We start from the raw sequence: 13,579 nt of genomic DNA on the forward strand, positions 1-13,579 counted from the left end.
GTTCGCTCGACCAAACCACCTAAGGACACATTTCGCTGAAGATATGCCCACAGGATTGCAGTTAAGCATGAGGCAATGCATTGAAGTAGAAAACAGGCAGTTGGGAATTTAAAAATAATGATGGATTTAGTAGTCAAGTGGTCCATCTTTATTAGTTTCCTTAATTTTGGTGTTTTCACAAGGAAAGCCAATTTTTAAATGTGTTTTCTTTTATATTATAAACTGCTATAAGGAGGAAAAAGTAAAAATAATTTAAAATTTTCTGTCTGAGTCTAGGCTTCTACTTTTGGTCAGAATTACCATTTATCATTTTGACGAAGTAATGTAAATATCCTGTTTATCCTATTTTAAACTGACAGATTTTTAAAACATATTGAAATGTGATCACTTAAAATAAATGAACGGAAAAATGCATTATTCTACAGAGAATTATTAAACTTTGTTGTATGTACTTTTAAATAAAGCTCACATATATTTTAAATTTTTGATTAAATAGTTCAAACTTCAGTTGTAGTTTTTTTATATTTAAATATCTTCACAGCTTTCATATTGTATTATGCTGAAGGATTTCACTGTTGCACCACAGTACCTGAAATAGCATTCATATCCTTTTTTTTTAACCTAACATGTATAATCCTCAGTATTTTCTATACTCAGTTTCAGTGTCTTTAAATGCAACAAAAAGATTAGATTTGACCTGAGCATCTAGTAACCAGCCTTCATCATATTAATTATAAAGTAGATCATGGCAGTTTTTATACAGGACTAAGAGCACAGAATCTTTTACCTCTTGGCAGAACTCACTGCCTGCTAAACATTCTCTTTCTGGGGAGTTGAAAGGACTTAGAGTTTCATCGACAGAGAATAAAGGCTTTTATTAAAATACTTGAGTGTTTCCTTTGTCAGAAGTAACTAACTTTCCTTCTTTGGGACGTAAAAGGCAGAATGAAGCAATGGAAACCAGGTATCGGTAGGAGACACATAGCATCTTCCTTCTGTCGTCCTTCTGTCGTAGCATAAAGAAATCTCACCTCCAGTTGCTATGGTCTGAATAGTCTCATTGTGTGAAAAAAGAAGCTGTACAAGTTTGTAACAGATTCTGTCTTAATTCTTTATTCTCACTACATTTGTGTACTGTCAGCTATTGGAAGCAAGGATGCTGTTTATTTTGCCCACTCTATTCTCCAAGTGCCTGGCATAGACTGGGTTTACAAGTAGTTGCCATGGATATTTGCAGAGTGAATGGATGCACGGATGAATGAGTGGATGAATACAATTTCTAGGTCTTAATTTATAATTCCAGAAACAAAATGAAAGGCCAGAGCTTGCTGGTCACTGTGAATTACTTCTTCGTTGGCCTTTGGAGGGAGAAGCAGGGGGAATTGGCGTCTGTCTGCATCATGTCACTGAATGGTCCCTGGTCTCTGCCAACAGATAAGAAATGTCAACAGCTTAACCAAGAAGCTTTCAAAAATAGCATACTTGATGAAACTGGAAATTCGGGTGCGTGCTAGAAATAATCCATTTGTCTTCAGTCTTGAGAAGGATAGGTTGACAACAGATATTCCTACCAGAGAGACCTAACGACTTTTAAGACCCATGTATAAATGAGCAAGAAAATATCAGATTTAAAGCCTTTCCTCTCAATAAGGCATCAATGGACTATCTTATTTTCAAGGAATCAGGTAAATCATTTTGAAAACTTGAGGACTAGGGCAAGGCACTCTGTCTCTTTAAGATTCCAGTCAAGTGTGTGTGTGTGTGTGTGTGTGTGTGTGTGTGTGTGTGTGTGTTGTTTGTTTGTTTTCAATGGTGCTGGGCGGTTTTCCTCAAACTTTAAATGAATATTTGCACAGTAAAGCAAGTGCCTGTGGGTTTCCTGGTTTGTGCCCCCACCCCCCACCCCCGCGGGGCTGGGGGTGTGGCGACTGAGACCCATCCCTTCACGGTCCACTCCGGCTGCTGCTAAGGCTGAAAATAGCTCAAATGCCCTCAGAACGGTAGCACCACCCAGCAGCCGGGATTCCTTCCCGCTCTTATTTGCCTTCTGTTTTGCCTCTTTTTTCCCCTTCAGACACTTGGATTGGACTTAATCTGAAATCTCTGGAGTTCGAGACATTTTAAAAAGGGTTAAATAAGCAATCGCTACATGCAAAGGCCACTGACTCCTACTTCCTCTGCTCAGAGCCACGGTTGAACCGGCTGCTGGAGGTAAGGTTTTTTATTCTGGAACTATTTCATTGGTCTGCCATGCGCTGATGACTAATGCTTTTTGGACAGATTATGTAGGGTGCAATTAAGAGAGGGCTGTGAATGGCCTTCAGGTAAACGCGGTGCTGGCAAATAAATACAGCAGGAGCATCTGCGCATTCGGGGTGGAGGGCTGGAATGTTAACCTGCGCTTCAGGTGGCCACGCTGACCTGCACCGGGGACGCGCCCGTGCCTGCCGCCACCCCAGAACTCCAGCCACCCCCGACCGCAGGGCAGCGAGCCTGACTTTGAGATATCACCGTTTTGTTGCTTAGACTGCTTCCTTAGGTCTAACTTTCTAAGGGCATTGCTTTTTAAAGGGAAAGATTCAAGCACCTGAGTAAAGAAAATCTATTAGCAATTGTTCTTCAGGGACAATGAGCAAGCTCTGTTTTATTCTGTCCTTGGAGCAATGGCTGTGGGTTCGTTCCTAGCGTGGAATTAGAGCAGTTTGTTTGTTTTGCCTTTTGTTTGCTCCTGGCACGGACCGGTGACTCGGATTGGAGAGCTTACCTAGCCGGACGTCTTTCCCTGACAGGTTTCTCGGACGCGGCAATATAACGTTCTGGACGGTTTTCTTTGCCTCCCATCCACCCCTCGTTCCGCTTGTGCTTAACATTTGGCGAAGTACTTTGATCTATGGACTTTAACTTCAAACACAACATTTGCTTTGATTGTGGGTATTTACTGTGGTCAGGAAAACGTCTTTTTGTTGAGTGCTTTGAAATCATTTTCTTGAAATAACCCATTGAACGTTGGTTTTCTCTCACTGATATGTCTCAGGTTTTGCTTGGACAGAGACCCTAACTGCGGGGGCGAGGCTGTTTTATGGCCAGGTTCTCACAGCCCAGAAACTTGAGGACAAATTCTGCTTCCCGCAGGCCGCAGAGGACAGGGCAGAGTCCGATCCTATCAGCCCCTCCCTTGATCGCCTGCCTCCAAAATCACCATGTGCCTTAGGGCCTGATCGGAGCTTTCTTCACAGGGACACAGAAATCCTTGGTATTTACTGATAGTCGGTTCCAAAAAAGTTTACTGATATCATAGGCCATAGGTCAAAAGAAGGCATAGATTTTAAACACACAGTGATCTTCTGGGTAATTTTTTTTTTTATAAAAGGAAATTTTAAAAAACGAAAGATAGGGGGAAAATACCCCTCTGTAGCCAGAAGTCTGTTATGTGAGTGAAACTCCTGCTGAATGAGGGATAAGGAATGAAAAAAATGCATTTCCTAAAATAGTCACTGTAGCACTTTCTAACCGTTCAGTCAACTTTCTAATGCACCCTTTAAGGAGAATGTGGGTGTTTTCTCACACTTACTCATTACTCTCGTCTTCCTCATCCCAAGCAGAGAGAGGCTGTTTCCAAAGTCCTCAGCCAGACGCTCAGTTTGACTCCCTGGCAAACTGTCCCTGTCTTCTGCTGAAGGCTGGGACTGGAAGCCGCCAGATCCTGCCGGGACACTGCGTAGGCCCCAGCCAAGGACTGTGGCTCCTCAGAGCTCCCTGCTTTCTGCCCTTGGCTGAAAAGGAAGGAAGCAGGTGGCCACAGGAGGAGATTTCAGAGGGGAGGAGCTCGGCTAAATGCCGTGGGAGAGATCCGAGGTGCAACTGCATCTCTAGGATTTGGACCAGCAGTAGGAAAACGTAGAGATGTTCAGTCCAATTTTTGCTCCCCAAATCTGGGCATTTAATGGCCACTCCTCCCCTACCTTCAAATAGGCATTTTAAATAGTCATCATCGTAAACCCTCCAGTTACTTTGAGCATGTACTTCCCTGCCTTTGTGGGTCTAGAGTACCCTCCCCCTTAATATCAAGAAGCCCTGATGTGGCGTCACCGAGTGCGGAGGCATGTCACAGCAACCCAAGTTCAAGGGCATCAGGATGAAATGGGTTCGGAAGAGGCTAGACAGCCATTTCATTCTCGGGCAAGCTGTTGTCTCCTACGTTGTTCCTCCGCTTCTTTGTGTCTCTTCGCCCCTTCACTCTAAAACTCTGGATTGTTCGCATGTGAAACGCAGGGCGAAACCCGGCCAAAGCCACTGGGTTGCACACAGGTTCCACATGAAAGAAGTATTCTACCGAGCCTTGCTCGAAACTTGGCCCACGTTTTGCCAAAAGTTTCATGAATGTCAGTGAGCCTGGATTGGAAACATAATCCAAAGCCAGGTGACTTTTAGCAACTTTGAGGCTTAGCTGGAGAAGTATAGAATCTGTCAAACAAGGACGTCTCTTATTTTCATATCTTCAATGTAATTTCATGTGTACACACATTTTTTTTCCCCCAATAAACTCTCATTTGTTCTACAGTGTTTGAGAGCCAGGTTCAGTCCTAATATGAATTTTTATAGCTGTGGTATTTAAGCATTGGCAACTACAAGTCTGCATTTTAAATTCCTGCCCAGTCTGAACCACAGTGGTGTGAACACGTTGGTATAATTCAGCTGAAGGAAGTCCCAGGAGAGGCATGGAATGTCTTTCTTTGCTTAAATATACCTCTGTGCTCGTGAGGAACAAACAGTAACATTTTGTCCTGGTCTATCCGCTTGACAGTATGGGTTTTGTTCGCTCTCCAAAGGTGGTGTCAAATATATTGGTGGAAAAAAATAATAAACTTCCAGATTTTCTTTTTTTTTTTTTTTTTTTTTGCCTGCTCAAGTGATATACTCCTAGGGAACATTGTAAGCATTGAAAGGTTCAGTACTATTCCTTGTAATGTATACTGAGAATAAAGGACTACTCAGCGGAGTTGATTTCCTTCAGAGAAGTTTGGGGACTTAGAGCTGATGCGTGTGTTAAAAGACAGGGTTACGAAGGTGTGCGTGTGTTTTGATGGGAGCAGTGGCGGGTAGAGAGGAAAATCTGTCACATAGAAAACACAAATAATCAAGGCCAGGATCCGAAAACACTCCTGTCTTTTGTTGATCATCTGAATTTGTGTTGGCTGAATATTGCATTTTCTTGGCATTATTTTTCTTATTGAGGACACCAAGGGTTACATTCTGATCATAGGATTCCAGACATGGCAGATACCCTCCCGTGAAAATCTGACCAGTTGGGAGACCTCTGCCATTGTAAATGAAGCTGCAAGAGTCTGTCTCAGAAAGATCCTCACGGTCCTGATGCCCATGAGAGGTGCTAAGCTCAGGAAACTACAGTCTGACATGTCATTTTATTAGCTGGAGGGTTTCTGAACTCATTTGAAGAATTTTCGTAAAAATGAACTTGTGACCTCACTGAAGATTTAGTCAGACTATTTAGTGAGGGTTATAGTTATTTATTATAAAATTAAATGGTCATCGGATTTCATTTTGAAAATTCTGTAGTCATACTTTTGTTTAAGCAAACAGACTTTTTATTAAAGATACAGTTTGCATTTCAGCAGGTGATTTGCAAAATGACTGTAATTGATCGCATACTAAGTAAAGCATTTGAAAAGCCAACAATAACAAAACTCCTAGGTCCTGTATGTAGTAGCTGCATTTGAACACTGATGTCGCTAGGGTAGCATCTGTGGATTTTCTGTCTGTAGCTGGTGATACCTTGAGATGGTATATAAACATAATTGTTCTTGCTTTTTCAAATTAATAGGCTACATGTTGCCCTTGTATACTCCCCTGTCCATCATTTGGAATCAAATTCAGTTAATGATGATCAGATCTGTTTTTTACTGATAATTTCGGTGGGAGATTCAAAGTCTTAGATGTGGTCCTCAAAAGTCTTACATGAAGTCTTAAGAGGCAGAAATAATGCCCTGCATTATTTAAAATGTGATTAATCGAGACCAGTAACTGAACGTGGGGTTCTGTTACCATGAATTACACCTACTGCATGCAGAGAACTGTGCCACAGACAGGTGAACAGCTAGTGGGACAGCCAGGTGACAAGAGCTGGCAGAAGATGGATGATGTGGAGGTCCACGGCGCTGTCGGACCACAGAACTGGCGTTGAGAGTCAGGTATCTACAGGGCCTGAAAATTGGAGATGTTATCCCAGAGGGAAGAACTATATTTGAATTGGGACTTTGGGTCAGATAAGAGGGCCTTCAAATGAAAGCGGGTGACTGTGACTAAAGACACGGAAGAGAGACAATTTGGTCGTCAGAGAATAGCCAGAAACGTGCTATAGCCAGAATGTAGGTCTGATGAGCATATGCCTGGACAGGTGTGTATGGTGCTGGCATTCGTTCCTTGAGAAGAACATTCTCACCCTTAGGTCCGTATGTTAGTGTTATTGCTGGTCAGCATTCGGAATGACACGGGAGCTGAAACACTGGGCAGCCCCTTCTCAGGAGATGTGGCTGAGAAGACGGGGTGCAGATGGGAACCGTAGAAATGGGAGGAGACGAGCTGGTGCAGAGCGTGAGACATCAGGGCTATTCGGGACGGCCCTCCAATCAGACTTTGTCCCCAAACCTAAGGTTCTACCTGCAAAATAACTGCACCTGTAATTTTACCTAAGATTTGGTACGACCAGAGATAGTAAGTTGTGTTTTTATTGTTTCCCCAAGTACATAGCTATGTCGTACTCAGGAACTACTTCGATCTCCTTCATCACCTGTTTGGATGTAAGGCACTGTTACCGTTCATATGGGGCTCACACGGGCTCAGGTGCCAGCAGTACAGGTGAGGACGCCGATGCCCAGATCAGTTGCTGCGTCATCCACTTCGTATCGTGAATCAAGAGCAAGTGGTAGATTGACTCTCATGCCAGGGTGTTTCAAAGTGTGCCATGCCACCCAGGTATAAAATACAAATAGATGGAACAGCTTCAAAATAATAGCCAAAGAATGCATAACAAGAAAACTATTGGTCCAAGCAACACAGGGCGTATTTTCTAATCACAGCAAGTTCTGATTTTCTGTACTTCATTACGAGAAAAACGTAAGCAGAAGGGAGGTGAGGCTTACAGAGGAAGGCCCAGGTGTGCCAATGATATTTATGAACCGAGAGCCGCGCGTCGGCTGTTTGAAACAAACGACAGAGAACAGCCAAATGCATCAGCCAGTACCTGGGAGTTGGGTAAGGAAATGAGTGTACTCTCTCATGAAAGGTCAGTCAGTATGAAAAAGGATAGGACAGGGATATTAATCTCTTGCTCTGAAGATAAATTTGCGCCTGAACAAAAAGAGTGGGTTTAGTTTAATGAAGAACACAGGCACAACATGTGTTCCCCAAGCACTGGGTTTTGGTTACTCTGACTGTTGCATATCCTGATCCAAGTACAACTTGGAATTGGTTTAATTCTAGTGCGGCCATTGCTCTTGACATGTTTTCAGCTCAGTGGTACGTCTCTCCTTCAATTCTGCAAACCTAAGAAATCTGGTTGGGTTTGAATTTAGCTCCAAGTAGTGTTCAGAAATTTTGTGTTTTTTAAACTGACCATTTAAATATTTTAAAACTATCCAGCACTCAGGTTTTAGAACAAATTCCTAGTATTAAAGACATCCAGCAATGTTGAAAAAGTTGTCAGTGGGTACATTTTATGTGAATTTAATGAAGATGCAACTAGACAGACTTAACAGATAGAGTTTTGATCTATAGATTGAGAATGTTTTCCACATTATCATTTTTACTACAAAAGCATTCACTTTAAGAAAGAAAGTTATGATACTGAGACTGAAGGCCATGGTTAAGGAAGGCAAAGTGTCCAAAAGCAAGCCGGGCTGCCTAAATGTGCAGTTAGGTTAGAACCACATCCTGTGGTAGCAGCAGAGCTAAGTGCTGGAAGGTATGGCCTGTCAGCTGGGTGACCTCGGTGTGCACATCTGTGAAGAGACCAGAACTGGGAGCTTGTGCTGAAGGGTTCAGCAGGGGAGCGCTGGAGATAAAGAAGGAAGTTGGGTGCTAGTGCAAGAAGGGTGTTGACTGCTGAGGATCTCGGGGTGCTTCTGAAATAGGAGTGCCCACTGTCCTTGACTGTGCCAGGCAGTGAAATGCTAACTTTGGGAAGCAGTCAATAGCTTTATCATTTCTTAGGGGCCGCATTAAGCAAGAAATCACATTACTTAGCATAAAAAGCCATTTTATAATTTGAAATATAAATTGCTTTAACTTTTATTTAATTTAGTTCAATATAAAATTTTAACAATCATTTTACGTTATTAATTTATCTATAAATAGTTTTTATAATTTGAAATATATTATCTACATATATAAACAATTGTTTGCAAATTATTTAAAATAAAAATTTTAAATTTACTATTTCTGACAAAATTAGATCATTAAAATTCACTTTTTATATCAATTATGATTATTTTTATTCAAGGTAGAATAAAATCAGAATTAGTACAAAACCAAGCTTGTAAACTTTATATCACTATCACAGAAGATTGTAGCTAATTATGAAAATGTCTTAAAAGCCAAGTAAAAGAATTAAAAAACCTGAGTGAAATGGTAAATTCAGTTAGAGATGATGTTTGTAGAAACAATAATGAAAGTTTTCATTTAAAAAAATTAAGATCACTATTGGTCTTCAATGCAAAATATATTTCATTTTAGCTTGTGTTTGAGCCACTTTACTTTAAGAATTAACGGATGCATTTCACGTTCCAAAATTAACCTAGAGTTGGCACGGGGGTTCTCTGTGGCTCACGTGGTGAGAGCGTCACTTACGGGCCACAGCCCGTGTAAAAACTTGCACAAACCTGCCTGGAAACACAGGGGTAATTCTTATGCTCATGTTAGAAAACCTGATTGCAGTGAAGATTTCTGTCCTTCTTACCATATCTATTTTAGATATTGAAATGAAACAAAAAGCACAGGACATTAAAAATCATTTGTGTGCACCTCATAATTTTATATCTTCACATACATCCAGCTTCTACTCACTATTCTGAATAGCTAAATAAGAGCATAAGTGTAAACACACTTGGCAGAAGACCATTTTGTATAGCTTGGTACATTTAACACTTGGCTGTGTTTATTAAGAAGAACAATTTACATATAATAAATCAGAAAGAAAGGAAATTAGGAGTTTCCCAGTAAAACCAAATACTGTTTTAGGTAACCACACATAATGACTTTTAATAACTTAAACAATTATATATTTATTGAATGAAATACTGTCAAAAGGACATTTTTATGTTACTTCAGTCATTTATTGCCCCAGGACTCATGGGCTTGAGGTTTAAAATGTTACACTTTAAACTCAGACTATAGACCAATCTCAATGCAAAAAATATTGATAAAATCCAAAGCAACCTTCCAAGAAAAAAATTCACAACCAAACATAGGAAGGAATTGCTTTTTTTTTTTTTTCCAGTAAAATAGCATCAATTAAAAACCTATATCATAAGAGTGCTCAGGAATATATGGACTGGAAAATAAGAAATTCAGATAATGGTTACCTCTGGCATCAGGAAGGTTATTTTAACCAGAGAGGATACCACAGGCTTTAACTGAGTTCAAAATGCCTTATATTTTAAGATGAATGATGGGCACATGTATATTTGTCATATTATTCTTTTTATCTTTTAAACATCTGAATAAAGACCTGCATCAAAGAGTCTTTTTCCTCTCTCTCCCATGCCTTAAATTTAAGATGCATTCTATATACAGAATAAATATCTCAGCTGCTGCTATTAATGCTATTTTTTTTTAACTTAAAGCAGCCCAGATTTTCCAAAAATTTACAAAGAAGAAATAAGACAACTACTATCATGTTTGAACTATATTTATAGGTTTTTGCCTAGGGCCCAAAACTTCAACAAATGGTGAACTAGAAAAGAAAATGAAGTGAATCCTTTAGCAGACAAGTATCTAATGCAAACCTCCACTGAAGATCATTTCTGTAGCGTGTACCATTCCACGAGGCTTTGTTACATACAGTTCTTAGAATCTACTAAGCGTGGTATCTACTCTTTAAATGATTAAATAATTTGGCATTATGTGTTATGAGAATTTGTAAAGGGGGTTGAATAAAGCAGTGAATAAGCTTATTGTAGCTTCCTGTTTTAAGATACTCTGTGTATGAAAAGTGACCAGATGGGCAGGTCCTCCCAGTGGCTATGGGGCTGTAAGAGCAGTGACATGGGTCAGTTAACATGACACTGTGCTAAGCAAGGGCTGCCTATGCTCCGTACAAAGACGTCACTCTGTAACTTAATAGTACATTTCCTGAAACTTCATTTATTCAAAAGACTTGCATACACACAACCGCTCCTTAATTTTTACACTTAACACTTCTTTGATGTCAGAGAGGAAGAAACCTAATAATTTTTCATTACCATTTGGCAAGAATCAATGCCTAACTTTGAGAATTTTTATTTTGATATTTTCTATTTGTTTTATGCAGAGAGTCATTCCAGTATGCTAAAATGGAAAAGTTGGAAGACATCACTGTCTTGTTAAAAGTTTTGACAAATCATGGGTAATATTGAATGATTTTTTTCCTGCTTTTTAAAATTACAAGTAATTTTACATGTAGTCTGAAAATTCAACATAAGTCAAAAATTCATAATTTTAAATCATAAACATCAAAGAAAAGAGATTTTCTAAAATTTTAAGTAAAGTCCATGAAAGTATATTTAAAAATTGTTTAATGGGAAACAAACACATTGAGAGAAATTGTGAAGTTTCTAATAACACAAAGAATAACTTTGAATTTCCTCATGTCATTGTTCCTAAAACTGAGAAACCAAATATTGCATAATCAGCACAAAGTACTATTTGGAAACAAATATGAGAAGACCTTCAGATTAGACACTGTTGATCCTCTGACCTTCCTTGGAATCTCTTCTCCTTTGCTTTCTGTGACACGAGGATTTTCCTCCAATCTCTGGTTCCTCCTGAATGCCACTTACAGGTGCCTCTTTCTTTGCTTGTCTACAAAGCTATTCTCTTGGATTCTGTCCCTCTTATCTAATCTCCCCAGAGTTCACCTGTTTCCTCCTTTACCGCAGTCCCAGAATCTGTGCCACAATCCCTGATCTTTCTCAGGAGTTCCAGACTCACATTTCCAAGGGACTGGCAAACACCTCATTTGAAAGTGAGCTGCATACCTCAAACTCAATGGGTCAAAAACTGATCATCTTCCAACTGCCAACCTGCTCTTCTTCCCCAGAGCTTGATCTTAATAACTGTCACCTAGTTACTCAGGACTCGAATCTTGCGCAATCAGATTTTTCAACACACTCACTTAGTCACTTCTCATTGATTCTACCTGCATGTACATCCTCTGTTTATCCCGCTGCGCTCACTAAAAGGCTGTTGAAACATTGTTGATTAGGATTTCTCAGTAGCGTCCTGACCACTCTTTACACCCATTCTCTCTGCCTTCCAGTCTCATCCCTGGGGACCAGAATTATTCTCTTAAAATAAACACACTTTGCATGTAGACTTCCCATCTCCCAAACTCCATATTATGTAGCAGATACACTCACTTTGCTTACTCTTCAGGCTTCAGGGACCAATAAAGATGATTAAGCCAATCAAAGGAAGTCAATTCAGCACAGGGTGTCAACAGCCCTGGGTTTTCCCACGGAAAAGGCAGAGCCGGCAACTTGTCCAGACTTGGGAGCGAGGAAGGGGTGTGGATCATTGTGACAGGTGCGGACAGAGCTCCAGTGTCAGTCCTGGTACTTATCTCAAAGAACCCTTTTCCTCAGATTCTCCTTCTGCCAGAGTAACGGCTCTGTTCACAGTAGGCCTGTCTCATTGCCATTGTGTAGGGACAGGATGGTTGTAGGCGAATGCTAACTGATGAATGTTTTGTTGTCTATTGTGCTGTAGTCAGAATGCAAAGATTTAAACCACAGCCTCCATATGATGCATATGTGATAGTGAAAGGAGTCTTTAAGAAATCAATGACTGAAGCAATATAAAATTAAATCATTATGACAATATCTCATTCAACGAATATGAACTTGCTTAAGGGATTAAAAGTCATCTGTAGACACAAAAACAGTATTTAGTTTTACTTGTAAAGTCCTAATTTCCCTCCTTTCTAATTCATATGTACAATAATTTGTCTTAAATATAAGCACAGCCAAGTGTTAAATATACCAAACTATAATGTCCAGTAAAAAATACAAAAACAAGACATGGAGTCTTATTTTGGGACAGCATAAAGGCCCCACTCACTGAATTATTACTATAATTAAAGTAAATATAACTATCTGATTAGCATGATATGAAGGATGAAATTCTAAATACAAATCTTCAGGCTCTTTCGACATTTACGGTATCATTGGTCTTTGAGTCATTTAATCAATAATCACTTATGGAGAATCTACTCGGTGCTGCATCCTGGCCTCTGGGACGGTTGGTCACTGGAGACTGGTCTTTCCCCTTGTCATGGAGGTTACAGTGCGGTGGGAGACAGTTACTGAGAGGGTGTTGCCCAAGGAGTCACGTAATTAAAACTGTAATAAGAGCTATGAGCAGAATCTATAATTTTGAGAACCAAAAGTCGGTGACAACAAGACTTCTAGATCTGGGTCTTTGTGAAAGTATTAGGAAGATGAGTTACTGGGGCGGGGGCGTGTGGGGGAGGCATTGCACCATGCTGAGCCCAAGAGCTCCCTTGGTTGGCAGCTGGGAGTGAAGAGTGAAGAGATATGGCCACGGCTGCTCCCAAAACAGATATATCAGGCATCACCGTGAACATCCACTCCCTCAGCACAAGTGATTCATGTAGTGGCCCTTGTCTCTGGGGGAAAGTATCTTTGGAATGACAGGTAGCTGCACTAGTCTGTATAAATTCTCCATGGATTACAGAGACAGTGTTGTATCCGCACCTATCTAAATATTGAAGGGATTTGATTTCTGAACTGATCTATGGAAGAAGAATGTGACTTTGTGAAAATTTTACTCGAGCCTTGAGTAAGGATTTTCAAGATAAACATCCAAGGGAACGTCTAACAGAGGGATATTGAAACAAAATTTCTAAACGAATAAAGACCTTACTGATTGCAGGTGTGAAGTCAAGTAGTCTGGCACATGTTCGGGGCTTTGCTTTGAAGCGTGTAAGGAGTTACAAGTAAAAGAATATGTTTAAAGTTTTCTTCCTCACTTTGAACTACATTTCAAAGAAATACATAATTTTGAGGTAAAAGATATATTTCTTCCGTCAATCAACAAAAATGCATGTGTTTATTCGTGTGTGTATGTGAATTAAGCTTTGTGGTTGGGTTATATCTGTTAAGTATTATTATGTAACTGAGATCACAATTTTAAAACAAAATATTTTCTGTTTTAATAGTATGATAAATTATTCAGAGTAGGGTCGATAATGATTTTTTCTTCTGCTCCTTATAGTTAGTTATTCACATTTTATTTTAAGGATGTCAGCATTTTCAAACAAAAATATCTGCTGCAACTAAATAGA

At 39.9% G+C, this 13,579-nt stretch overlaps 1 protein-coding gene across 1 annotated transcript in view; it reads left to right on the forward strand.

The window, feature by feature from the left end:
• The first annotated feature begins 1,956 nt into the window (after positions 1–1,956).
• The window catches only part of SORBS2 (sorbin and SH3 domain containing 2), a 149,268-nt gene continuing 137,645 nt past the window's right edge, over positions 1,957–13,579 (forward strand). Inside the window, exon 1 of the mRNA XM_090258554.1 lies at positions 1,957–2,211. The gene's annotated coding sequence lies outside the window, so the exon portion shown is untranslated. The remainder of the gene's footprint in view (positions 2,212–13,579) is intronic.

The sequence above is a fragment of the Furipterus horrens genome, unplaced genomic scaffold (assembly GCF_987537825.1).
Source record: "Furipterus horrens unplaced genomic scaffold, mFurHor1.1.pri manual_scaffold_12, whole genome shotgun sequence".
Lineage (NCBI taxonomy): Eukaryota > Metazoa > Chordata > Mammalia > Chiroptera > Furipteridae > Furipterus > Furipterus horrens.